At 40.6% G+C, this 27,518-nt stretch overlaps 1 protein-coding gene across 2 annotated transcripts in view; it reads right to left on the bottom strand.

Annotated features, from left to right (window-relative positions):
• plekha1.L (pleckstrin homology domain containing A1 L homeolog) overlaps positions 1-11,547 on the bottom strand; it is a 51,212-nt gene extending 39,665 nt beyond the window's left edge. The window contains exon 1 of one of the 2 annotated variants that reach the window (XM_018225127.2): positions 11,330-11,547. The gene's annotated coding sequence lies outside the window, so the exon portion shown is untranslated. The remainder of the gene's footprint in view (positions 1-11,329) is intronic. The other variant, XM_018225126.2, reaches the window with a different exon arrangement.
• Positions 11,548-27,518: the final 15,971 nt, after the last annotated feature.

Raw genomic sequence — 27,518 nt, forward strand, 5'->3', positions numbered from 1 at the left:
TATCCTTATAATTTACAAGAGGGGGTACTTTATTCAATATATATATCTATATACAAAAGTTTTGAAAGTCCCCCGAAGTACCTCTTCCTCCCACGATCCATAATGGGTGCTCTGTCAAATATAATGTATACCCTTCAAGATGGACCAGCACCAGCAATAATTTTATTCAAACATCACTCGTGTGTCCACAGTTATCTTTGAAACTTTTTCTGAAGTGCTGGCGCATTTTACATTTTTTATTTGTGGTCCCACCAATTTATAATGCATTTCAATGGGCGCATTTCCCTGATTTTAAGTAACGGTTTCCCAGATTTTACATCAAAATTTGGTCCTGATGTTCCCAAAAACTGCTTTTTTTTTATGAATGTTATTATTTGTGAAATAAAGAGGTATAAAATACTAACCAGATTTATATTCTGCCTTGGTTCTGCCTGTAAATGGTCAATTCCAAAGAGTCTGCCCCTTATACACAAATTACTTATTGCTTTAGGTTGTGTATGTGACTGACAGAGTCTTGCACATGCCCCCATAGTGTAACATTAACGCTGCAATGTTTAACCCTTGTTATCAACACGTAAATATTGTATCACAAAGTAAAACGGACTCCTTTGCTTATATCCTTGAAGAAAAAGTTACTTTAACACATTTCCCTGATTTTACATTTTCACTGGTCCCCTGAAAAAACATAAAATGGGTGTGTGTGTGTGTGTGTGTGTGTGTGTGTGTGTATATATATATGTGTATGTATATATATATATATATATATATATATATATATATATATATATATATATATATATATATATATATATATATATATATTATATATATATATATATATATATATATATATATATATATATATATATATATCGTGCCTGGGTGCAATAGCCAGAAAATACGGTACAATGTAAACAGAGGAAAAAGCTTTTTGCTCCAATGTCCTGTGAGTGTGATCCTCTGTCTACATTGTATAATATATATATATATCCCGAATTTTTGCTATCGTTACTTAGGCAATGAAAGGGAAGATGCGCTAGCGTTGCCTAATTTGCATCCGGCGGGAAGTTACATGGACGTATATGTTGCAGCAAATACATTGCATTACACATGTCCAGGAAACCTTAATAAAGACAATAGAGTTGTTATAATGCCCTACACATGAGCCCACTGTATAGTTTATGTGCCATATGTTCGAAAATGGAGGGGGGAACCCGGTTACCCTAAAAAAAATTTACGGACCTTTGCAGGCTATTGCTCTGAAAAAAGGAAGACGCCAGCGTTTTTTGGGACTTGGAAAACCCTATACACTCCATTGTACTTCGCCTGGTCTAAGCTGGTGAAGGCAAGTCTGGCGAAAGAGGTAATGCTCAGTAAAATCCGCATCTTAGTGAATTTGCGGAGTTACATCCATTCGGCAGAGCGAAAATTGGCCTAGCGTTAGAGTGCGAATCAACGCTAGCGTCTATTTCTTTCGCTAGCGAAGTGACGCCTGCGCCCATGAGGGAATCAGCAACGTTCCAAAATGACTTCACGCTGGCGAATTTTCGCTAGCGTTAGTCACTTCGCCCCTTTAGGGAATCTGCCCCAAAGCATTTATGCCATTTCCATGTAATCCCATAGATAAGAATCAGGATGCAATTGTCGCTACTATCGATCAGCAATTGCCGCAGAACCTTTGGAGACTCTCAGACAGGTCACATTGTGTGAAGGTATTGAAGCAACAGGCAAAAATGTGGCTAGTAAAACACACATCAAAGTAAAATACATATGTGCATAATCTCTAATGGTAACTTTCAACCACACTTATTGGAATGTTATTGACTAGTGCATGTAAAGGTGGCCATACACTGAGAGATCCGCTCGTTTGGCGATGTCGCCAAACGAGCGGATCTCTCCCCGATATGCCCCGATATCTCTCCCCCGATATGCCCACCTTGCTAACGAATAGCAATGGGCGGTCGGATCGTGGGGCCGCATCAACGAATAGATGCGGCTGCGATCCGACGGGATTTTTCGTCCAATCCGATCGAGATCTGGCCGAATTTCGGACAGATCTCGATCGGTGAAGCCCGTCGGGGGGGCCCCATACACGGGCAATAAGCTGCCGACACGGTCTGTCAGCAGCTTTTATCGGCCCGTGTATGGCCACCTTAAGGCAGGTATGAACTTCCAGGACTCACTGGCTATACTGGAATGCTGGGAGGTATAGTTCAGTAATAACTAGAGAATTAACATTTTGTCCTACACCCCAAATCTAATATACTGTTGTGCTGGCTGATACATTAGATAGCTTTAAGAACGGGTTGGATGGTGTTAGGCAGGTTATATACAGACTTACGGTTGAACGTGATGGACTTGTGTCTTTTTTCAACCTAACTCACTATGTTACTGTACCCCATGTCTCCTTAATCATCCCAAAACAGACATTTTTGTTTATATACGGTTACAGTAGAATCTGTCACCCTTTGGCTATTGCAGAGAGTTTGGACACTCTAACACCCGAAACATTGCTTCAGAAATAAATAATATATCATGCGCTGAGAACCAGCAGAAAAGAATATGGGGAGCTGCCAGGAGACATCTTGGGGGGCATGTCTTCACTGCTAAAAAGCTATGGCCACCCTGCACTAGAAAAGACATCCAGAACATAACATGCAGCCTTTCTCACCTACTACTTTTTTCATCTTCAGTTCTTACAGAAATAGCAAAACCGATGATTATAAAACAGTGTTAGCAGGTCCCAGGGCAGAAATCTTTATGCTGTGTAAAGATGTTCACAAGGGAACAAGACATTTGCTTGAGCCGCTTCCTGATTTTCATACATTGCTTTGCATATCATGTGTAATATTACTGCCAAATGCTCTGAACAACATCAAATCCAGAATAGAATCAAACATAAAAAGCAACAGTATCCATGCTGAATACACAACACTTATGGCCAACATCAGCTGATGAACTGAAAAATTGAGATTAAAGGAGCGGTTCGCCTTCAAGTTAAACATGTTGTTCACCTTTGAGATAACTTTTAATATGATGTAGAAGGTGATATTCTGAGACAATTTGCTATTGGTTTTCATTTTTTATTATTGAAGGTTTTTGAGTTATTTAGCTTTTTATTCAGCAGCTCTTCAATTTGCATCAAGCAATCTGGTAACTAGGGCCCAAATTACCCTAGCAACCATGCAGTGATTTGAATAAGGCACTGGAACGTGAATAGGAGAGGCCTGAATAGAAGGATCAGTAATAAAAAGTAACAATAACAATACATTTGTAGCTTTACAGATCATTTGTTTTTTAGAAGGGAGTCAGTGACATTTTAAAGCTGCAAAGAGTAAGAAGAAAAAGGCAAATAACTATAAAACTATATATAAAAAAAAAATTATGAAAACCAATTGAAAAGTTGCTTAGAATTGGTCATTCTATAACATAATAAGTTACCTTAAAGGTGAACCACCCCTTTAACTTTTAGTATGTTATAGAAGTCCCATCTTCAATTGTTCAATTGGTCTTCATTATTTATAGTTTTTGAATTATTTGCCTTCTTCTTCTGTCTCTTTCCAGCTTTCAATGGGTCACTGACCCCATCTAAAAAAAATGCTCTGTAAGGCTACAAATGTATTGTTATAGTTATTTTTTATTACTCATTGTTCTATTCATGCCCTCTCCTATTTATATTCATGTATCTTATGCAGATCAATGCATGGTTGCTAAGGCCACTTGGACCCTAGTAACCAGACTGCTGAAACTGCAAACTGAAGAGTTATTTCATTATTTATAGTTCTTTTAATTATCTGTCTTCTTCTTCTGTCTCTTTCCAGCTTTTAAATGTGGGTCACTGACCCCATCTAAAAAAACAAATGCTCTGTAAGGCTACAAATGTATTGTTATTGCTACTTTTTATTACTCCTCTTTCTATTCAGGCCTCTCCTATTCCAGCCTCTTATTGAAATCAATGCATGGTTGCTAAGGTCACTTGGATCCTAGTAACCAGACTGCTGAAACTTCAAACTGGAGAGCTGCTGAATAAAAAGCTGAATTATTCAAAAACTACAAATAAAAAATGAAAGCCAATTGCAAATTGTTCCAGAATATCACTCTCTACATTCTACCTGGTTTGGGAAACCCTATCACAGAAATGTGAATTATAGATACAGTGGAATACAATGGTATAAGGCCCCTGGTGAAGCTGACCCTACTTTGTTTAAAGTATGTGTGAATAAGGCCTCAAAGAGGAGGGACTGATATGAATGATGCAGAATATCTGGCACTACATAATACCAGGATAATAACCATAATAATAAACCTCTTTTAAGTTTGTTCAGTATGCCCCAAAGACGTAATCAAACAAGGTAGTAAACAATGGATACACCCTGCTCCTGTAACTATTAAAACAGGCGAAAGATTAAACTGATGACAGTTAAATTATTCTCTCTCACCCTGCTGCAATGTCAGCCCAAACGATAATAGAAAAAGTTCTCTTTCTATGCAAATATTTTAAAAGCTTATTTACTAATGGAATGATCGCGGGTGGTGGTACACAGGGAGATTTAGTCGCCTGCGATAAATCTTCGCTACTGCGGAAGACTAATCTCCCCGAAAATGTGAATCGCCGTCGGGATGGCATAAGCGTTGCTTTGGCGACTTCAGAAAACCGAACCAATGCTTATACCATCCTGCCAGTGGGAAGTCATTTCGGGGAGATTCGACGCCCGCACTATAGAAGATTTATCGCAGGGGACTAAACCTCCAAGTGCCACCACCCTAAGGGTCAGGGCACACAGACAGATTCGGGGAGATTAGTCGCCCAATCAACAAATCTCCTCTTCTTCATTGGACTCCCCTGCCTTCCCGCCGTCTAAAATGTAATTCGCCGGCGGGATGGCACTCGGTGCCATTCGCTTTCCTAAGTCGCCCGAAGTTTCCTTTTCAGGAAACGAATTGCTCCGAGTGCCATCCCGCCAGCGATTTACATTTTAGACGGCGGGAAGGCAGGGGAGGCAGTTCGGGGAGATTAGTCGCCCTCGAAGAAGAGGAGATTTGTTGCTGGGCGACTAATCTCCCCGAATCTTGTCTGTGTGCCCTGACCCTTAGATACGTAAAACCCAAACTAAATCTTCATTCAATAAAGTAAATGCCAGTAATAAGCTACTGACTTGCAAGCCCATCGATGCAACCAAAGGACAATGGCGTACAGAGCAATGCTGGGCATTTTTGCTCCACTTTGTAGTAAATTGCAATCACCTGCCAAGCGAGTGTATGTTTCATTCCTCATGCACAGAGCAAGACATTTTAAAGGAGACATATAGGATAAATAAAAAAAACTAATTTTGTAGGCAATTAATAAGTAATATATGGTGTTGCTTTTACATGGTGCTAAAAATTAATATTATCTTTAAAAATAGCCCCTTTATTAGAGCTCCCTATAGATGTTCTCTGGTCCCTGTCTGTGTTTCAAATGAGGGGAGGAAGTCCCTGCCAGAAGCACAGTAGGAGGGGGACAGCCAATCACAGCCCTGCAGTCACACAAGCAAAGACAGGTTTCCGTTCCCTATCAGGTCCTGCTAGCTGTTGATTGGTTCCTGTCCTACAGTGCAGTGAACCGAGAGACACCAGCTCCCCTGCACAGCCTGGGAACTGAGGAAACAGAAAGTGGAAGAGAAGGGAGGGATTATTAGGGTTTTTGCAGAAATATTCAATAAATCAGCCTGAAACACTACTTTTTTAGGCACAATTCTTCTATATCTAAATTAGTATAATGCACTGGTACAGGTATGGGACCTGTTATCCAGAGTCCTCAGGATCTGGGATTTTCCGGATAAGGGATCTTTCTGTAATTTGGATCTTCATACCTTAAGTCTACCAGAAAATCATGTGAACATTAAATAAACCCAATAGGCTGGTTCTGCTTCAAATAAGGATTAATTATATCTTAGTTGGGATCAAGGACAAGGTACTGTTTTATTATTACAGAGAAAAATGAAATAATTTTGAAAAATCTGGATTATTTGATTATAATGGAGTCTATGGGAGACAGCCTTTCCGTAATTCGGAGCTTTCTGGATAACGGGTTTCCGGATAACGGATACAATACCAATACATTCTTATTTTTTTTTACACAATGTGTACTTTAAAGGAGAAGGAAAGCTGATATAGAAGTGCATGTATACACAATAGAAGGAAAGAAGTGCTGTGTTTCTTTTGACAGAGGACTCAGAGCAGCATTACTTTGAGGGTTTACTGGTGTATTTATATAGACCTTTCTGATAAGTCTTACTTCATTTTAGGGCAGAGAGACACGGACAGATTTGGGGAGATTAGTCGCCTGGCAACAAATCTCCTCTTCTTCAGGGCGACTAATCTCCCTGAACTGCCTTTCCTGCTGGCTAGAATGAAAATCGCCGGCGGGATGGCACTTCGTTTTCCGAAGTCAAGGCAACTTCGGAAAACGAAGAGCTCCGAGTGTAATCCCGCCGGCGATTTTCATTCTAGCTGGCGGAAGGCAGTTTGGGAAGATTTATGGCTGGGCAACTAATCTCCCTGAATCTGCCCGTGTGTCTCTGCCCTTAAGCAACAACAAAAAACTCAGAATCCCCCATTGTTCCACTGCCCTTATAGCTTCACATAAGATGCGGGTACTTTATCTACCATGTCTTTAGTCCATGTAGTTCTCATGCAACAGGCAGGTTTACAGTAGTCCAACATTTGCCACCCCAATTGTAAATGAATCCCAAAATATTATATTTCTGCATGGGGTATATCCCTCCTTATTTGCCCACATTTATATAGAAAACAAACATACCTCCAGATAGTAGAATCATGTCAGACCACAGCATTATATTTTATAAGTACAGCTGTCCTCAACCCGGAGGGAGGTAACGGTGTGGAAGGATGAAGCATACCTCCCAACATTTTGGAAGTAAAAAGAGGGACAAAAAAATTTTTTCCGCACGTAGCGCAACAATTTTTTGACCACACCTCTTTCTGTGGCCACACCCCCTAATTACCATGTTTGTTTTACAAAATTTGGCAGGTTATGAAAGTTTGAAAATATTTCTCCTTATCTAAACTGTGTTTTTGTGTCTCAAAATTGTTACAAAGTATCTTATTTGCACCTGTTAGCTGTTCTGGGCTCTCTGCTAAAAGCCAATTAAGTGAGAAACTTTGTTTCTTTTTCTGGCTGTTCAGTGCAGAGAAAAGAGGGACTTTCCAGTACAAATGAGGGACTGTGGGTTGAGCAGTCAAAAGAGGACTGTCCCTCGGAAAAAGGGACAGTTGGGAGGTATGGATGAAGTGTAAAAAAGTAAATGGGCAGTTTGGTGGTACAGAATGAAGGCTCAACATGGCAGGTGGTATGCGGAGATCTGGCCTCACCCAGGCAGCCAATCAGTCTAGTAGAATCAGGCTGAGATCCAGGAGACTGCAGTCAGAATGGATCAAGTTGAACCCAGGTAAGCAGTCACTCTAGCAGGTGATCTCTACCAGTCAATAGTCCCATATTAGGGTGTTTAAAAGACAACCAACACAAGGCAACAAGCTCTAACACAAACAGGATCTGCCCTCACCACAATAGGAAAGCGCACATCTTAGATCTACAGTGTGTATACCTCAGTATTCTGAAAGTTATAACATCGATTATGTTGGCGCTCTAAAAATACATGTTCATAAAAACTACATCAAACATTATGGTTTTCACAGTAAAAGATCACGAAGAATTAAAAAAAGAAAAAACAGGAGGAAGTCAAAACTGGCTTTTGGCTGGTTTGTGCTGATTTCCTTTGTGCGTACAAGTCACTTGATTACAGTTTACAGAGCAAACCATTGTAATTTGTTATAGAACAGGAAAACAAATGCCTGTGAACTCTTCTATAATAAATTGCAATACTGTGTGCCTCAAATACCTGGCAAATTTGTGCCTGAATAGGCCAAATCAGCATCTTAAAGGATCAGTAACATCAAATTTTTTTTATTAAAAAATTCGTTAGTGTAGAAGGAAAAAAACCCACAAAGACATATTAAACTTTTAAATCTTTATTAAGAAATAACTTACCGAAACTCCGCTTGCACTCCTCTTCAGAAAAAGCGACGATCCATCATGCAGCGCTCGATTTCTCCTCCCTGGCTATCTCCTATAGGGAAAGCAGGGTGGAGAAATCGAGCACCTGCACGATGGATCGCCTTTTCTGAAGAAGAGTGCAAGTGGAGTTTCGGTAAGTTAATTTTTAATAAAGACTTAGCGATTTAAAAGTTTAATATGTCTTTGTGTCTTTTTTTTCGGTCTACACTGGCCCTTTAAATCTACCCTTTTATTTTCAGTCTCTGGAATTCTGCTTCCAGAGGATACTGCACTTTAATACCCCCGAAAGAGGACTTTCGCAATATTAGTTCTAATTTTGTGAGAAACTGTGGGTTCTCTCATTCTTTTACCCAGTCTATTATTGGTTGCCTCTTTCATACTCTTGGTCTCTTTAGTTTCATGAAGCTTCTCTCTACAGCCTGGGTGTTTGTCTACACAATTTAAGGTCTCCCATATACAGGTATGGGATCCGTTATCTGAAAACCAGTTATCCAGAATGCTCTGAATTACGGAAAGGCTGCCTCCCATAGACTCCATTTTATCCAAGTAATCCAAATTTTTGAAAATGATTTCCTTTTTCTCTGTAATAATAAAACAGTAGCTTGTACTTGATCCCAACTAAGATATAATTATCCTTATTGTAAGCAAAACCAGACTTTTGGGTTTATTTAATGTTTACATGATTTTCTAGTAGACTTAAGAAGATCCAAATTACAGAAATATCCTTTATCCATAAAACCCTAGGTCCCGAGCATTCCCATACCTGTACTACTGTACAAGACTGTCTTCTTCCTTCTTTACAGGATGGTTCCTCGCTTTCATACTGTCAGTCTATGACAACATAAGCTCATTTTTGACTTGTGTATCCCTTATCGCATAACAAGTTATAGATACTGGAACATAAAGTCATTTTAATCACCAGCTCTCAAAGATTAGCCAAGGAGGAGGAGTATTGGCATCCGAGGCAAGGATGACAACCCCCCAGGTATACAGGTGAATCCATAAAGGGCATGTGGAACTTAGTCAAAAAAAAACCTTTATAGCCTTTATAACAGTTCCTGGATCCTTCCCTTTCTAACAATAGCTGCACCCTTGGCAGGTTCCTGTGCTGCACCTACTTCTAGTTCTGGCTCTGTCAACTACAGAAACATCACAAACATCAATGGCCTCATGTCATTTTTTGAACCTAACGACAATTAGAATTCAGACTTGGCTTCCGAACACATTAAACCAAAGTTTCATTCTAACTGGTTTTCAGGTTGGGATCCCCCAGGTTTCTGTTCAAGAGATTCAAAACAGGCCCTGGCATTGCAGGTACACAGAAACCAAAACAACCCTCTTCACAAGCAACAGATCAGTGACTACAGATGGTATTTCACGCAGCCCTTCTGGTAGATGGTAGAATCTACAGACCAACAGTCTAGGCCTGTGCCCAACCATTGCTTTTAACCCTGCTATCCCCACAGTATGGCCCACAAGAAAGGGATCATATTTCTTTATCTACTGAGGTGCAGTGGGTATTCTCTCCAAAAGTATGTCCTGCTTAAAGGAACAGAAACATAAAAAAATACGTGTTTTAAAGTAATGCAAATATAATGTAGTGTTGCCCTGCACTGGTAAAACTGCTGTGTTTGCTTCAGAAACACTACTATTGTTTATATAACTAAGCTGCTGTGTAGCAATGAGGGCAGCCATTCAAAGGAGAAAAGGCTTAGGTTACACAGCAGATAAGCTCTGTAGAACATAATGGTGTTATCTGTTATCCACTATTTAACCTGTGCCATATAGACTTTTTTCAATTTCCACCATTGCTACAAAGCAGCTTGTTTATATAAACTATAGTAGTGTTTCTGAAGCAAACACATCGGTTTTACCAGTGCAGGGCAATAGTAGATGATATTTACATTACTTTAAAACACTTTACTGTTCCTTTAATGGGGTGCTATAACTCTATCACTATCAGTCTCTATAGGATGAGATGCCAATGGAGTTCCCTTTCCCTGAACTCAATCGTTTATGCTAATATTCATAGACTCCTGTTACCCTATGGGGTCAGGCAGGGCTGTATTTAGGTCCGATGCCGTCCTATAGTGATGTGCAGGTCGAGAATTTCTCGACCCGCACCCGGCCCCACTGCTGCCCTCTATTATAGACGTCACAAAAGGGTCAGGGCAGGGGCGGGCAGAAGTCTATAAATTCCGGCGCCAGAAGATGGAACTGCTAAGTTGCGGGCGGGAAGAGCAGGAGAAGAGCTCGATCCGGACTTGCCCGCGACCCGAAGATTTTATGCAGGAGTCAGCCCAAACCCGTGGTTCCCGTGGATTTTGGGCCAGCCCGCACATCACTACCGTCCTAGGCATCGGACCTAAACATGCCCATACGTTGTGCTCACTGTCATACGCCAGCGAGCTGACGTCAAGTGTGTTGACGTCTCAAGTTGTGTGTGTTGATGTCATGCGACGTATTCAGCGGAAGTGACATCAGCGCCCGTGTGCATGACGTCACTTCCGCATTCTTCCTTGGCCCCCTACCCCTCAGCTCCGTCACCAGATTTCCTATGTAAATCCATGGCGAGAGTTTTAAAAAGCAAAAAATATGCACAATGCCCCCAAAAACTGTGCCGCCCTAAGCACAGGTCCTCGGGGGCCTATATATAAATACGGCCCTGGGGTGAGGTTTAACTCCCACCCTTTGTTGCTTGTTCTGTCTCAGTCTCTCCTCCATTACAATTGCTTTTCTTGGACTAAATTATAACAGCAATCATGTATAAAGCCCCACCATGTCCTGTAGTGCTGCACATATAAACTGACATACAGACCAACCAATAAAATAGTGGTCATGAGGGCACTGCCCACAAGAGCTTACAATCTAAAGGTGGGTTCCAGACTGAATAACATCAGAATAGGTCAATGTGGGGGCCCTCCTGTCACCAAGCACTTGGAATGGGTGGGGAAAGGTCCTTGAATGTAGCTGTCAATCAACCCTGCCTAATAAAAAGCCACCCCTGCTGTCAGTCTGTCCCTTGTCCTTGTGGAATGGCTGGATTCTGCGGTGAGTCTATAAATCTGGGATTATATCCAAGGCTGGGCTCAGGAATATAAATGTACAGCTGCCAGTCATGATGCTGGGAGTGGCAGAGAGATACCCAGTAGTTTAAGAGACTTTTTGTAAAGATGAACTGCAGCTTCAACTCCCTCACAAGAAGCAAAGGCTTCCAAAGTGCGGCCCTCCAACATCTCCACACACACTTACCTGCACAGAGCTGTCTCATAGCTGCGCGTATGCCGTCTCTCCCTCCGGTGCCTTTACCTCTGCTTTCCCTTTGTCACTTTACACAGTTCTTTACACACACATCACACACCCCACACGTTACGTCTACAGACCCTGCCGCTCCCTCGCTCAGCTGCGCCTTCCAAGCCTCGGCCTGACACACTAAAACATGGCTGCCACTCTCACTCTACCAACCAATCACCCTGCAGAATCAAAGAGACGTCAGAGAAGCCCCGCCCAATATGGGAGAGCCCGCCCCTATACTTGGGGGCGCGGGAATGCTATCACTGGAAAATGATAGGTTAGAGTAGCCAATAGTAGGCGGAGGAGTTCAGCCGCTCACCTTTTCTTTAGAATCCTGTAGAATTAGTGTTGTCAAATTGGCGGGTTTGATGTTTGCGTCACCGTGCATGTCGGGGCGCGTTTATTCATACTGGGTAAATTTGCTGCTGGCAATTCCATGTCAACCAATCACATATTTGCTTTCGTTGTTGCACCTGAAACTGACTAAAAAAAAGCTAAACGCCGATTGGTTGCTATGGGTTACTGCCCAGTGTGTGAAAGGGAAAAGGACCCTGAGGTCCTGAGGGAGAATTACAGTAACATTTCAAAATGGTTGTCAGGTCCTGAGAGCAGAAATATTAGGGAAATAGGGTAGATAAGCGACGGTTCTTATGATTAAATGTGTATATAAAGATTCTTTGGTGGGACTGACCCAATCCATTGAGAATCTGCTGGGAATTGAGCACATTTTGAATAAAACGAACTACTGGGAGGTGCAGATGAAGCAAATACGGCCCTGTCCTTTATCTGTCCGTGGTTTTTGTCTGTGCAAATCTGTGCCTTTTATTTCATTAGGGCAGTGGCACACGGGGAGATTAGTCGCCTGTGATTTTTAAAAGAGAGATTTGGCGACTAATCGTTCGTTTTTGTCTTCCAAATGAGAATAATGTAAATTGCCAGCTAGGGTTGCCACCCGGCTGGTATTTTACCGGCCTAGCCAGTAAAACACCTGCCAGGGCCAGGGCCAGTATTACAAATTTAGGCAATGTAGCTGCCAGTATATTGTAACAAAACCTCTGCCCTCTGGTGGAAACGTACCTTTTCATCCTGATCTTGCCCTCACGCGATGTAGCCCACCCCTTTTTTTCTGCGGCTCTGCCCCTTTTGCGTCACAACCCGCCTCTTTTTGCATCACGACCCGCCCCTTTAGTTCCCGCTCCCCGCTGGCCGGTAAATTTTTTTTACAAATGTGGCAACCCTATTGCCAGCGTCAAAACATACAAGGCTACTTTTACTCTCGTGTCATTCCTAAACGCACAGAGACCCTTTTCTGAGCGACTTCACTGAAATAGCAATTCCATTACCAAGTATTGAAATCTACCAAAATAAGGGCAGAGACACACGCTCAGATTCGGGGGATTAGTCGCCCAGCGACAAATCTCCTCTTCTTCGGGGCAACTAATCTCCCTGAACTGCCTCCCGCCAGCTAAAATGTAAATCGCCGGTGGGATGGTAATCGGTGCCTCACAAGGAAACTTCAGGCGACTTCGGAAAATGAAGTGCTCTGAGTGCCATCCCAATGGAGATTTCGATTCTAGCCGGCGGGAGGCAGTTCAGGGAGATTAGTCGCCCGAAGAAGAGGCGATTTATCACCTGGCGACTAAATCTCCCCGAATCTGAGCTTGTGTCTCTGCCCTTAAACATACTCGGAGAGTAGTAACCACGATTGTATGTAAATTTCACGCATTGACGCTATACGTCATTTTCTGGGCGGCGGTTTTGAATTGTTCTGTCCCAGTGTCTTTGCGTCCATTCGCCATTCATAATAAAGACACGCAGAGGAAACCACAAGTATGAAAACACGCCAAGGAAATCACGCCAGAGAAAATTTCTATTAAAATGCCAATTCTGAAGTATTGTTTCGATACTGATCGACTTATTGATCTTGTGGGAGGAGAAAAATAGTGTGTGGCATCATGGGTTATAAATCGCTTGGGAGCTGAAATCTCAAATATCTTTGCTTCGATATAGACGCACAACTTGTTTTCGAAACGCAAAGAAAAAAAAATCGCGGGCGACTAATCTCCCCGTGTGCCACTGCCCTTAGCTGTTCCTCTGCATCCACTCTGGTCTAGGGTTATCACCTTTTCAAGAAAAAATACCTGCCTACCTATATTTTCATGATGCACTGAATCCAGGATTCGTTTTTCGGTATTCGGCCAGGATTAGGCCTTTTTTTTTTAGCAGGATTCAGATTTGGCCGAATGGACTTTTCGTCACATAGACAACTGGAAGTAAAACATTTTTTAACCACATGCTGCACGTTCTCTTTGGTTCTCTGGTTCCCTTTTCCCCTTCCTAGCCCTAATTTGAATAAGTAAATTAGGCTTCTGATTGAGTTCCTTATGTAGCCAAATCTTGTGGATTTCATGAAGTATTTGAGATTTGGCTGAATCACAAAATAGTGGATTTGAGGCTTTCCTAGTTAATTTCCTATTAACATGAAGCTTCATATTTACCAGCCAGGTAGCAGCCCTACTCAGGTGTGTCATTCAGAGGCATTGGCTACTGTTATTAACACACAACAAGGCAATATTACTCTGCCCCGTGCCCTGCCTGAACATCCCCACACGCTTGGGCACCATACAGGGCCACTCCTGCCATGAGGCAATGTGAAATCCTTGTCTCAAGCATAGGGTTGCCACCTTGGCGGTATTTTACCGGCCTGGCCGATAAAAATTATTGTTGATCCCAATGTTATTAATAAGGAAAATTTATAAATATATAGGAAGGCCGGTATTTTTTTCTGAAAAAGGTGGCAACCCTACTCAAGTATCATAGAGCAGCCAATTACCGGGGCAGCATAAAGCTGTCTCTGGTAACTTTAAAAGGCATATTTCAGTTTTTTAACACGGAAATTCGGCTCTGCTAGTGCAGTGAGCGTAATAGCGCTCACTACACAAGCGATGTGGCACCCTGTGGATCCGCCCCAACACTAAAATCTGAAAGCACGGAACGGGAGGGGGCGGCAGGAGCCCCTGAAACGTCACTGGAACCATCCCAGTTGAATGGCCCATATCACTACTCACAGCTAATCTCTGAAGCACATGCCTTTTCTGCCAAACCCTAGTTATAGGCCTGCAGCCATTTTACTGTGTACAGTACAGGATTTGTAAAGGATTAATTTCATGCTTTTAATCTCATATCTCAATAAACGAATTAACAGTGCCTAGAGCAAATTATCTATCCTGACTACTATCCCTTTACAATTTCCTGCAGAATTTTACTCTGTACAACAAACATTGAAACATTTCTAAATGTGGCATAATCATACCCACATACACTACAAATCCATTGAACCCCACCCTAACCCTTTTGGAGCTGCTCCATTGGCCTGTGTATGGGCCAAAACTACCTTCCTGACCAATAACTGGTGAAGACAACATTAGACTGCTGATGTGGTCCGCTCAAGATGGGGCTATATAGGCCTTTTAATGATCTAATTGTTGGCCTAGGGGCCAAAAGATCACCACTGTGTGTTGTCCAAAATAGGCAATGATCTTCTTCTTTCATGACCTCACCAAACAAGTCTTTGTGAAATTCATGTCTTGTAGAGGCCATTCAATTTGGACTATAAGCTTTTGTGAGCTGGACCCACTATCCTTCTGTATCAACGCTTGTATACTTATGTTACTTCATCTTCATTTGTCTGATCCCATAACCCTTACAATATGCTGGAGCTTTATAAATAAATTCAAATAATATTATTGAACAACCTGTTGCATATAGTGGATCCCTGCATGAAACTTCTCCATAACCGAGGATAGTGGCCAAGTGGCCTAATTCTTCTCGATCCTTAGGCCTCCGCATGTTGGTGATGAACTACAACTTCCAGTATTTTTTAACCATTGATTATACAAGCCAGACTGGAAGAAACTGCCTAGGACAAAAGCTTTACAGATATAGAAGAAAGCACAGGAACTAAATTAAGATAGGATTAAAGGGACATAGAACTGAATTCATATTTTCCTGTACATGGCTATCCTGTCTGTAAATAGATGGCATTTTGAAGGGTTTTTTTTCAGAACAACAGAAAAATTATGATCAAATGCTGTACCGGTATGGGATCTCTTACCTGGAAGCCTGATCTCCAGAAAGCTTCAAATTACAAGAGGGCAATCTCCCATTAAGTCCATTCAAATCATTCTTTTTTTTTATTTTTAATCTGTTATAATAAAGCAGTACTTTATACATGATGGCAACTAAGCTGCATGAATCCATATAGGGGGCAAAACAATCCTACTGGGTTTATCTAATGTTTAGATGTTTCTTAACAGACTGATGATCCAGAGTACAGTAAAACCCATATCTGGAAACCCCAGGCCCTTATCATAGAGGATAATAGATTTTATATCCGTATTCCATTTTAAAACATAATCTTGTGATAACTGGCGACCCCTTGTCTGCTTCAAGGATTGCTTTACTCTTGCAATTCAACTCAGTTTGCTTAACTTTAAAGTTTTTCTGGCCTCCACATACCAACTTTGCTCTGAAATGTGTAATCCAGGTTTAATTTGGATGACGTTTGCATTTGTTTGTAGGTTGGGTTCCCAGAAAAAAAAATGTCAATATGTAGTCTGGGATCAATGGCTCCTTTAATTAGTATATTACAGTACAAGTTATAAATAAAGCACTCTGTTCTTTTGAAAAAATCCTTTGCTTCTGTTTGGGCAGACCACAGTTTCATCAGTCTCTTCCCAGTCTCTGGGGTAGGGCCTTTTCAGGATAAGGGGAGGTTATCATGTGTTTATAAGAGGGGGAAAGGTGTTACTGAATCTCAATTGTGCATCAAGGGCTTTAATTGAAATCTTATGGTCCTTATGCAGCAAACAGGGGCTTCATATGCAATGCAGAACTTTTCTGATGTAGGTAAACCCATATCCTTTGATTTGTTCATGTTCATGAAGCTTTTTATAGTGCCTGTGCATTTATGCATTACTAGGAGACTGTTCATCATTTGCCTTAGAGAATTTTCCCAGTGGAGCTTACAATTCAAGGTTATTATTGCATTTATATAACAAACTAGAGTTCATTTCTTTAAGAGAAAATGAACCCACCTGTATTATACATTTGTCATATCAGTGCCTGCCCTAGTGGATCTTACAGTCTAAAGTCCCTATCACACACATTATGCTCAAAATAATAAGGCGCTAATTAACCTATTGGTATGCTTTTGGAGTGTGGGAGGAAATGGAAGAGCACAGAGAAAACCCATACAGACATAAAGATAACATACGACATATACAGTATATTCTTGCTACAAGGTAGAAATGCTATAGGTACTCTGGTTCCTTCAACAAAACACAGACAAGTTAAATGGCTTGTGATGAAACCTAGTCTAGTGAGCAGGCACCTGAGTGCACCCTCCAAGAATTTGGGTGCCTATATAGAGAAATTCTTAAAGGTAGTTGTTTTTCCTTGACCTATGGAAATTCTAGCCTTCTATTCACACAGAGTCATTCTTCAATCACAATCCTGTCTTCTTAAGAGGTTAAATACATAATTAATGGTGCATATCTCTATAGAAAAGGCTTGTTGTGCAAAATGAACAATACAAGCTTGCATTAATGTCACAATAGCATTAGCAATTCAGCTATAAATCATTGTTAACAGTCAACACAAGAATAACCAGAGCAGACAAGGGAAAGTTGTGCTCACCGCAAAAGTTTAAACCATTAGACTGGGGTGCAACAAAGCTGTGACCGCAAAATCCATACAGAAAAAGGCAAGAGGTCCTCTGCATACTCCCATAATCAATATGCAAAGAACACAAAGACATTTTGTGCATTAAACTACAAAAATTCCCTCCCCAAATAGGGAGTTTTTGTCCATATATTGCAATATATTCAAATTCATCCCTGGTCTAGCCAGTCCTACCCTTACTTTCATCTGATTCATTAAGACTTCTATTAGTACATTATACATTTTACATAGGGACTAAGTTTTACCTACAACTTACTTTTCAGCATTTAAACTCCCCAAATGGTCACCCTTTTTATTGGCAACCAGTGGGATCATCTGACTGTAACTGGGAAAAATGGAGAGGGCCACCGCTTCTGTATAAACCATAGCAAACAAGGGAAAGTTGTCCTCATCAAGCACCAGCCAGACAAGTGATGACTTTGACGTAGTTGACCGGCTTTAATATATTACAATATATAGACAAATAATCCCTGTTTTGTTTAAAGGGCAGGGCACAACATCTCTTAAATGTCCTCAGCATATTGATTATGGGTGAGAACAGAGGACCTCTTGTCTATGTCTGAACAACCAATTCATTTTACACAATGTACCCCATGTGTCATAGGCGTAACGAGTTCAATAAAATAAGGGTTCTAAATAAATGGAATAAAATTAGCATAGTCACATTTGTTTCTATCCTGATATTTAGACAGAAGCAGGAACAGAGCCACGAGTACCTGACCCCATATTATAGCTGGCGAAAGGCAGTAACCCATGGGGAAAAAGCAAGAATGATGGTTAAGCAACATGTTTTGATATCCCTTAAATCACAATAAAGAAATGAAGTGTCTGTTATGCCGCTGTATTTAAAGGAAGTTATAGCTATAAATATAGTAACTACGTAAAAAGTCAAACAAAAGCAAAAGTCGGGAGAGACACTATTCCCCAGGTGACACCCACCTAGTGTAAGGAAAGGGACTTGGGTTATTTCTTATACCTAAGAGGTTTCTTTATATACTGCAGTGTTCCACCTGCCCAACTGGGTATATGAGTACTGTACTGAGTACTGACTGATATTGTTTTGCTGGATATAGTGTGATTACTGTACCTTTTCTGTTCAATAAACCTTCAGTTAATGGTTACAAATCACTGGTTCCTTTTATTCTCTATTCTGTCCCTAAACCTTCATTTATGGTTCAGCAGCAACACCTTTCCTCCAGACAATTCCAGCAAGGGTTCAACTAAGTAACAGAGCTCAACTTCTGTGAAGCAATTGTGGTTTTGATGGGAAGTCAAGGGAAGACCCCCATCTTCTATCCATTACATCAGCAATAAACAGCAGAACAAGTGGGTTCTAGTGTTGGCACGTACCAAAGAAGGCATAGTGGGGGTCTTAATGGATGTTCAATTGCATGCAAAACAATTCCTCTTCCCCCAGGTTTTAGGGATTGTCTGCTGAAAACAGTTTGCTGTGGAGGCCTGTAAATTCCATTGTAATGATTAAATGAAGCAGCAACCACAAAGAGCACTAAGGAAGCTGCTTGTGTCTCTTGTCTTGGCCAATAGCAGTGGTCATGATGATTTCAATATCACAAGAGCTTGGAGAAATGAGATCATTCATGGCAGTTTGGCAAGATAGAAGCTATAGTTGGCAATAGAGAGAACAGATGAGGCCGGAGTTAACCTTTGTGTAAACTCTATATAAATGTGGCAGGACCTCAAAATGATCAGCCTGGGTTACAAAACTCTCATATATATTTTAACTGAAGCCACTAGGCTTGAACAATATGACTCATATTTCCCCACAGCAATGTGCGAAGCTGATCAGCTATAACAGGAAGCATTTGGTCACAGTCACTACATATACTAACCACTATACCATATCCTTTGTGCTGCTCAGTGGGGTCTAGTAAAGGAGAACATCAATGCTGGCACAGCTTTATGGTGTCTCTCTGTATATGGAAAGCACTAACCAATTACTTTTGCTCCTTCTCATCCACCAATAACACTGGAACATAACTTTGGACAATGCCCAATGTTCTTGTTAGGGAGTTGTAACACAATAGGAGGGTTATGGTGGTGATAAAGAAGGCTGTCCAAGTGAAACTGCAAACAGTGTCAGGGTCAGGCTGTGAGTAAGGCAGTTTCAGGCTAGGTAGTGGGTCCAAGCAAATAAAAATGCAGGTTGCAGGTACAGGTTTTTTAAACTGGACCCACGCAGGACTGAAGGGTGGGAGGCCGCAGAGGGGGAACAAACAAATGGATAAGCGCAAGCAGTAGTTGAACGGACATGTGGTAGTGCTTCCAGCCCTTTTCAAGTCAAGTCCCACTTCCAGTTGTTTAAAATGATTTCCTTTTTCAGTGCAATAATAAAACAGTACCATGTACTTGATCAAAATGAAGATATAATTGATACAGTGCTACGCAATATGTTGGCGCTATATAAATACATGTTAATAATAATCCTTACTGGAGGCAAAACAACCCTATTGGGTTTAAATAATGTTTAAAGGATTTTTCAGTATACTTAGGGTATGAAGATCCAAATTACAGAAAGATCTGTTATCCGGAAAAGCCCAGGTCCCAAGCATTCTGCATAACAGGTCTCATGCCTGTACTGTAAATCAGGTCTAGACTGGAATTCCAAAATAGGCCCTAGTTTTTCAAGTACACAAAAGCCCAAGGCTCTGGGCTCTCCTAATGGGTCCAGACCTATAGTTTGGGCATCACTGCCCTAGCAATTTTATTTGCCAACATTCATGTAATGACCTCAGTAGTCATCTGTGATATACAGTCTTACAGTATATTTATTTCTATACATTTTTTTTCTTTTTCTTTTGGAACTCACATCCCAATAATGTTGTGCTTGGTGGCAGACCCGAGGGCAGACATCAATAATTCCTGCACATATGACATATGTTTAATAATAGGAAACTGGGGCCCAGTGGGTATTCTTACTCATTTCAACATTTTTTTTTTAAACTAACCATACTGAAAGTTTAGAGGCCCTAATACCAGATTTGGATAACTTTTAATTATAAGCACTGTGAATGCATTTATTTTTAATATCCAGCCTCAATTCCCCTGTTGACAGCAAAAATAACAGTTCCTCCAACTAGACACATTTTCCCAATTTGAGGGTGGCAAGACTAATCAACCTTTTACAGTGGCATGTATATAGGGAACATGCTTCTGGCTGTACTTGAGGCTTCTGCTTTCCTTCTATGTATAGGAAAGTAACATTTTCATAGGCTGCTGTGGCTGACTGATACTGTACTGCCATGTCTTCCACCTAGTGACTGTGGCTGCCACTATAAGTACATGTATGATGTCCAGATGATGTAGGTACCATGGATAATAGTTGCTTCATTGATTATAAAGGTGTGGGAATAACATTAGTCTATGCACTATATCAGAAAGTACAAAAATTGGTTGGCTGAAGACCCTTTTACCTCCCCATATAAGGCCTTTCTAATCCTACTCAATATTTTTACTTCTGTGTTTGGTTCAAGGGGAAAGGTTCTTAAGACTATCTGACACTTCCCTGTCTCTGAGATTTTCCATTGTCTACTAAACCTGCTATACTACCCTTCTCTACCATCTCCTCCTGCTCATCACCCTGGTATGGGTGTCCTGATCATTCTTTAGGTCATTGCTGCTCCACTGTCATTGCCGCTCTACAGTGTCCACTGTCCAGCTCTTAGATCCAGCTCTTCTATCTTCTTTAAGATTAGTACCAAGGTCTTTAAGGAGGGTTAATCAGAGAAAAGTCTAGGTTTAATATTTGTTAGAAGTAGTAAGCCCTAGGTTGGACACAAGCCTATTTACCTTAATCCTTTCAGAGAGCCCTAATGTCAAGGGAAGCCAAGCTGCTTGCAGTACTTAACAATATCCAGCTCTTCTTTCTCCTTATTGTGTTCATCCCCTGCCTTTTGACTGTATAATAAGTCTTACATACTGACTTACATACTTACATAGATCAAAAAATTCTCTGCATCCTCTACCACTCATCTTTCTTCCCTTGTCTTCCCATCTTCTTCTTTTGCTGCTTTTCTTTCTCTTCCAGGGGCATAACTACAGAGGAAGCAGACCCTGAGGGGCTCATGACCATGATTCTTCAGAACGTATCTGTTATCTACTGAGTATCTGGTGCTTGAATGGCTGCCCCCATGGCTACACAGCAGCTTGTTTATATAAACTATAGTAGTATTTATCTGTTATCTACTGAGTATCTGGTGCTTGAATGGCTGCCCCCATGGTTACACAGAAGCTTGTTTATATAAACTATAGTAGTACTTATCTGTTATCTACTGAGTATCTGGTGCTTGAATGACTGCCCCCATGGCTACACAGCAGCTTGTTTATATAAACTATAGTAGTACTTATCTGTTATCTACTGTGTATCCTGTGATTGAATGGCTGTCCCCATGGCTACACAGCAGCTTGTTTATATAAACTATAGTAGTACTTATCTGTTATGTACTGTGTATCCTGTGCTTGAATGGCTGCCCCCATGGCTACACAACAGCTTATTTATATAAACTATAGTAGTACTTATCGTTATCTACTGTGTATCCTGTGCTTGAATGGCTGCCCCCATGGCTACACAACAGCTTATTTATATAAACTATAGTAGTACTTATCGTTATCTACTGTGTATCCTGTGCTTGAATGGCTGCCCCCATGGCTACACAGCAGCTTGTTTATATAAACTATAGTAGTACTTATCTGTGTTCTTTCAGCTATTGTTGGGGCCATATCAGTTGGTTCAACAACATCCCAAGGGGGTTGAGTATGATTGGAACGTCAATCAAATTAGTGATATATTGTGCAATTGCACCCCAAAAGCAACTTTATGACATGACCAGCCCATATGAATGAAGTTTGCAGGAGATTGGTGGCACTGTGGAGAAAGTTGTATTGCTCCATTCTGTCTCTGAATGTAATTATATAATTGACAATTAATCAAAAATTAATCAAAATCAAAAAATCTAAATTATTCGGGTGCCCATTGATGTTGGTCAAAATTGCTGTTTATCTAAATTATTTTGACGCCCATTGACTTCAATGCGTTTTGCAAATTTTTTCGCCATTTCGATAATTATTCTGCGAAACGGGACATATTCACCCATCACTACTAAGTAGAATAGGAAGAGGATTGGGATGACCAGACCCTCTGCATGGGGTGGTAGTTGTAGTTTAGCTATACTCATCTTTGGTGTAGAGGGTATGAAAAAACTTGTAGGAATTTTTGTGGGTGATTGCCTGAATATTTGGGTGAATGTCGGCAGCATGACCATTTTGAATAGATTATTATGACCTATCAGGGTCAATAGTAAGTGGGGCCAGGTTTTAATTTTCTGTTCCAGTATTTGTAGTTAAGTAAATGGTAAAATATTCAGTTCTACGAATTTGTATAGGTCTTTGTGGATATGAATACTTAAATTCTTCCAGCCATTTCAACCCACCTGGCAATACCATTGGAGGGGTTGGCTGTGGGTCTACTTGAAACAAAGCTGATTTGCTCCAATTTATTTTAAGGCCCAAGTAGGTGGTGTGTGTTTCGATAATATCTAGGGCCGCAACAAGGTCTTGAGCAGGGTTTGCCGGGTATAGTAGGGTGTCATCGGCAAACATTGACACTTTTTCAGTGATCCCTCCCAGATTGAGACCCTCTATCCTTGGCATTTGCAGATTGCACTTCTCTAACTGCCAGCTCAGTCTATCTTGGGGGCTAAGGCTGCAGAGAACAACTGACAGCTCATTAGAGACTACCCCCATGCTCCAAGCTCATTTTAGCCGCAGCTAGAAAATAGTGACCGCATAATTCTCACTTGGGAATATTCAAAAACCCTTTTACAACAATGCTAAAGTAATAGCACATTGTGAGATATGATTGAAAACTACATGGGCTGAAATAATTTAGCGCAGGTGGTGAATTTAAAAACCAGGGATGGATAGTTTCAGGCAGAGACTGTCCATGGAAATTAAAATGCTGCTGGGAAATGTGGAGTTATATAGTTAGTTATCTTATTGCACTGTTATGACCTGCTCCCCTTCTTTATTGCAAAATCCAAGCTTGGTCAGGATCTTGGTTAAAATGACCAGAGGAATGCCAGATGACTTTTCCCTGCTCAATAACTTCATTTTCCAAGCAGAGAAACATCACACGGTGTTCCATTTCTCATTAAATTCATTTTCAGCTGACTGTAGCAGAAATAATAGGTGAGGCTGTTGGTTTAGCTTCATTATATTAGCTGATTAAAAACTGCAAATATTTTAAAGGGGACCCGTCACCCAAAAAAAAGATTCAAAATCCTATTTTATCAGATTAGTCAAGCAAAATGAACTTTAATTACACTATATAAATTATTTGAATCTTGTTTCCTTTAGTCTGGGAATTCATAATTATAACAAGCAGGCAGGAGCCATTTTGTGGACACTGTTATTAAGACAAGACTTGTATCATCTCAGAATCTTGTTTGTGCAACAGAATGGGGGGACCTGATTCCATCCCTATGCCCTGGTTACACAATTAAATGGCAAAGAGAACGGGGGAATATGTAGAGAGCAGTGACATCTAAGAAGTGCTGAATGGAAAGTTGGGAGGGGCAGACAATATTTGATTGACAGCTGAGATTTTTAAATGAGCTTACAGCAGCTATGAATGCTTTAATAAAAAATAGAAATTGGATTTCATGTTTAATTTGAAAAGGACTTTTATTATACAGATTTCTGTGTCTGGATGACAGGTCCCCTTTAATACTGTAACTAGAGAGGCATTTTAAACATTGCATTCATTTGTCTTGATGGTTTACATTTCCTTTAAATCTACGTTTGCAGGGCAACAATAGACACAGAAGGTTCATTAGTGGTATAATGATTGGGCCCCAAAGCAAAATCTTCTTGGGACCTGCTATTTGTTATGCTGTTGGGGGTGCTTAGATGCAAGCCTAGCAATTTACCTTTCTTAAATATAACATGTTAGCTAAGAAATGCATTATCTATCATTCTCATTGTATTAAATGGGTTGTTCACCTTTAAATTTAACTTTTAGTATGATGTAGAGAGTGATTTTCTGAGACAATTTGCAAATGGTTTTCAGTTTTTATTATTTGTGATTTTTGAGTTATTTAGCTTTTTATTCAGCGGCTCTCCAGTTTGTAACTTCAGCAATCTGGTTTCTAGAGTCCAAATTACTCTAGCAACCATGCACTGATTCGAATAAGAGACTAGAATATAAATAAGAAAGGCCTGAATAAAAAGACCAGTAATAAAAAGTAGCAATAACAATAAGGGGGTTATTTAGTAAAATCCAAATTTTTCTCATTATTTAAATAAAAAAAACACAACCAGACTCCCATACCCGATTTTACTTTATTTATTATTAAAAAAGCTTTATTTAATTGGTTTGAGTAAAAACTTGATAAAATCGTGTGAAACCTGAAACTATTTTTTTCGATGTTTTTTCCAAACCGCTCTATTTGTTCGAATTTTCGGGCTAATTACAGCACAGACCACAGACATTTCAAAATAGGATAGGGTCCTCTGCCGTTGACTTATACACAACCTTGGCAGGTCTGATATGGAGGGTTTTCGAATTCTGGCTTTTTGCAGCATCAGGCTTTAAAAAAATCTTATAAAATCTGAGTTTTTTTAAAATAAAAACTGAAAAATTTTAGTTTTGCCTTAAAAACCCTGACCAGAGTTTAGTAACTAATCCCCTAAATGTGTAGCCTTACAGAGCATTTGTTTTTTAGATGGGGTTAGTGACGCCCATTTGAAAGTTGGAAAGAGTCAGAAGAAGAAGAAGACAAATTATTCAATAAATCTAAAAAAAAAAAAAAAAAAAAATGAAGGCCAATTGAAAAGTTGCTTAGAATTAGTAATTCTATAACACACTTAACTTTAACTTAAAGGTGAACCACCCCTTTAAGGTAACACAGAGGCCTTAAGTCATCTTGAGAACAAATGTTTGATCATTTCAATATGTATAGCTTTATTTATATAACATTATAATCATTCATGGTTTGTTCATATCTTTTTGGAAGAGTAGGTTAACAGGACAGGCTCTGTGCAGTCCCATTGGGCAGGAGAAGACAAAGGACAGTTGTAGTTGAATTATTTCTGCTTTCATGTATATTTCTATATGGATGTCTTTATTTGTAGAGAAGTCTGCCAACATCTCTTTGGAATGGAACTTCTCAGGATCATGAATGTCCAGTAGCAGAAGGAGATCTAGGTCCCACCAGAGAACCTGATATTGAGGGCCCACTCTCACAACAGTTAGATATTGATAAGGATAAATGTAATAAGTGTCTTATAGACCTAGAGTGGAAATAAAAAGGGAATTGTCCTTGGCTGGGACCCACTAGAGTTGGTGCAACTTGGAGATTGTCTGGTATTCTTATAGGCCAGTCTGACCCTATCCTCAGCTGATGAACAGGAGGCAGAAACCTAATGCCACAGAAAGTAGGATACGGACCCCACTGGCACTGAGTTGGCTGCCAGACCCTTTGCTGTCGCTGTTACAGTTGTTGGAGAAGCAGCATTGAACATGGACTCCTGGCGCCCTGCTACCATCCCGCATCGCTCGGTCACAGAATGACTTGTAGGAGCAGGACTTCATGACTCCATCTGCAAATGGAAACAAGTAATCACCATCAAGGAACAAATAACAGCAGGGCAGTAATTCTCTGGCAGCAATAGGATTTCTACTTAAAGGATTAACATTTGGCAGAAGAAAAGATTTCAGATTACAGTTTATTTTCTAGGATCAACAGATCAAATCTACATCACCGTTAGTGGAGACTTATGGATGCCATAGTTTTGTTCGTTTTATACATGGCATAACTAAAGGTTACTGAGGCCCACAGCAAAATCTTTTTAGGGCACTCCTTTCCACGACATACTGATTATAGAACTATATCTTGACACTATGCATCAGACTGGAGGCCTAAGAGACACTAACAGGAAAGTCCTTCCCTAGGACATGAATTGAAGGGTGGTGTGCTGAAGACCAAGTCGTAAACAGTAAAGGACTAGATAAAAAGCAGAGAGAGCAAACAGCTAGACAGGGTGGAGTGGGCTAGAGTGGGCTAGAAGTAGGATAGACTGAAGCTGGATGGAGCTTGTGAAGAAGCAGGATAAACTGAACAGATTGGAGTGGGCTAAGAAGCAAGATAGACTGAAGTGGGCAAAGAAGTAGGATAGACTGAAGAGGAAGAAGAAGTAGGATAGACTGAAGGGGGAGAAGAAGTGGAATAGACTGAAGAGGGAGAAGAAGTAGGATAGATTGAAGAGGGAGAAGAAGAAGGATATACTTAAGGAAGAAGTAGGATACATTGAAGTAGAAACAGCAGGATAGACAAAGGGGAAGAAGAAGAATGATAGACTAAGCAGGGCTGGAATGAATGAAGAAGGAGAATACACTGAGGAGGGTGTAGCTGGAGAAGAAGCAGGATAGAGTTAAACAGAGGAAAAGCAAGATGGATTAAAGCAGGAAAAGAAACAGTATAGACAAAAGAGGGATGGAGTGGATGAAGAAGCAGGATACACTGAAGGGGGAGTAGAAGCAGGATAGACTAAAATGGGACAGAACAGGCAAAGAAGAAGGATGGACTGAAGGGGTTGGAAGAAGCAAGGTAGACTGAAGCAGGAAAATGTGGGTGAAGAAGCAGGATTGAATAAAGAGGGATAGAGTGTGCCAGGCATGAACATGAAGGAGAGAGCTAATAACAAACTTCAGTGCTCAAGCAACAATGTTAAATCCAGGAAATTAATGATGTAAAAAGGGCCACTGAGCAAGTGCAGTTTACTCAAATTGATTTATTGACTGCACTGAATGCAGCTTCTATGTTGGCTAAAGATATAACTTTGCTGGGTTAACCCATTGGATAAAACTGGGAAAGAATAGATTCAGAGAGGGGATAGACCTGGGATAGAAAAGTGTTAAGAGACAGACAATGGAATGTACTATATACTGTATATGGGGGAGGAGGAAAGAAGAAGAAAAAGAAGGAGGTGGAGAGGGACAATAAGTAGCACAGGGAGAATCAGATAGGGAGGCTAGAGAAGGAAGAAAGACTCACCACTAATTATTAATATGGGGGTGTAGAATATTGTATAAAGCATGAATGGCTGCATATGTGAATCTTATACTCACTAGATTGGCCACGCATAATGGCACAGGCGTCAGAGTCTTTGGGGCATTGCTGAGTTCCTTGGCGATTGCAGTCCTGGTCACTGGAGCCCACACACGTGTAACACTGTAAGGCCCAGCCTGGGGACACGACAGAGACACGATAAACAAACGTGAGCAGAGAAACCTCCCAGACTGGTGTGGTAGGAATGCGCCACATTCCACGCCATCTCGTGTTGTTGATACAATAAATACTGACTAAATCAAAACAACTCATTCCATAAA

Source organism: Xenopus laevis, chromosome 7L (genome assembly GCF_017654675.1).
Source record: "Xenopus laevis strain J_2021 chromosome 7L, Xenopus_laevis_v10.1, whole genome shotgun sequence".
NCBI lineage: Eukaryota > Metazoa > Chordata > Amphibia > Anura > Pipidae > Xenopus > Xenopus laevis.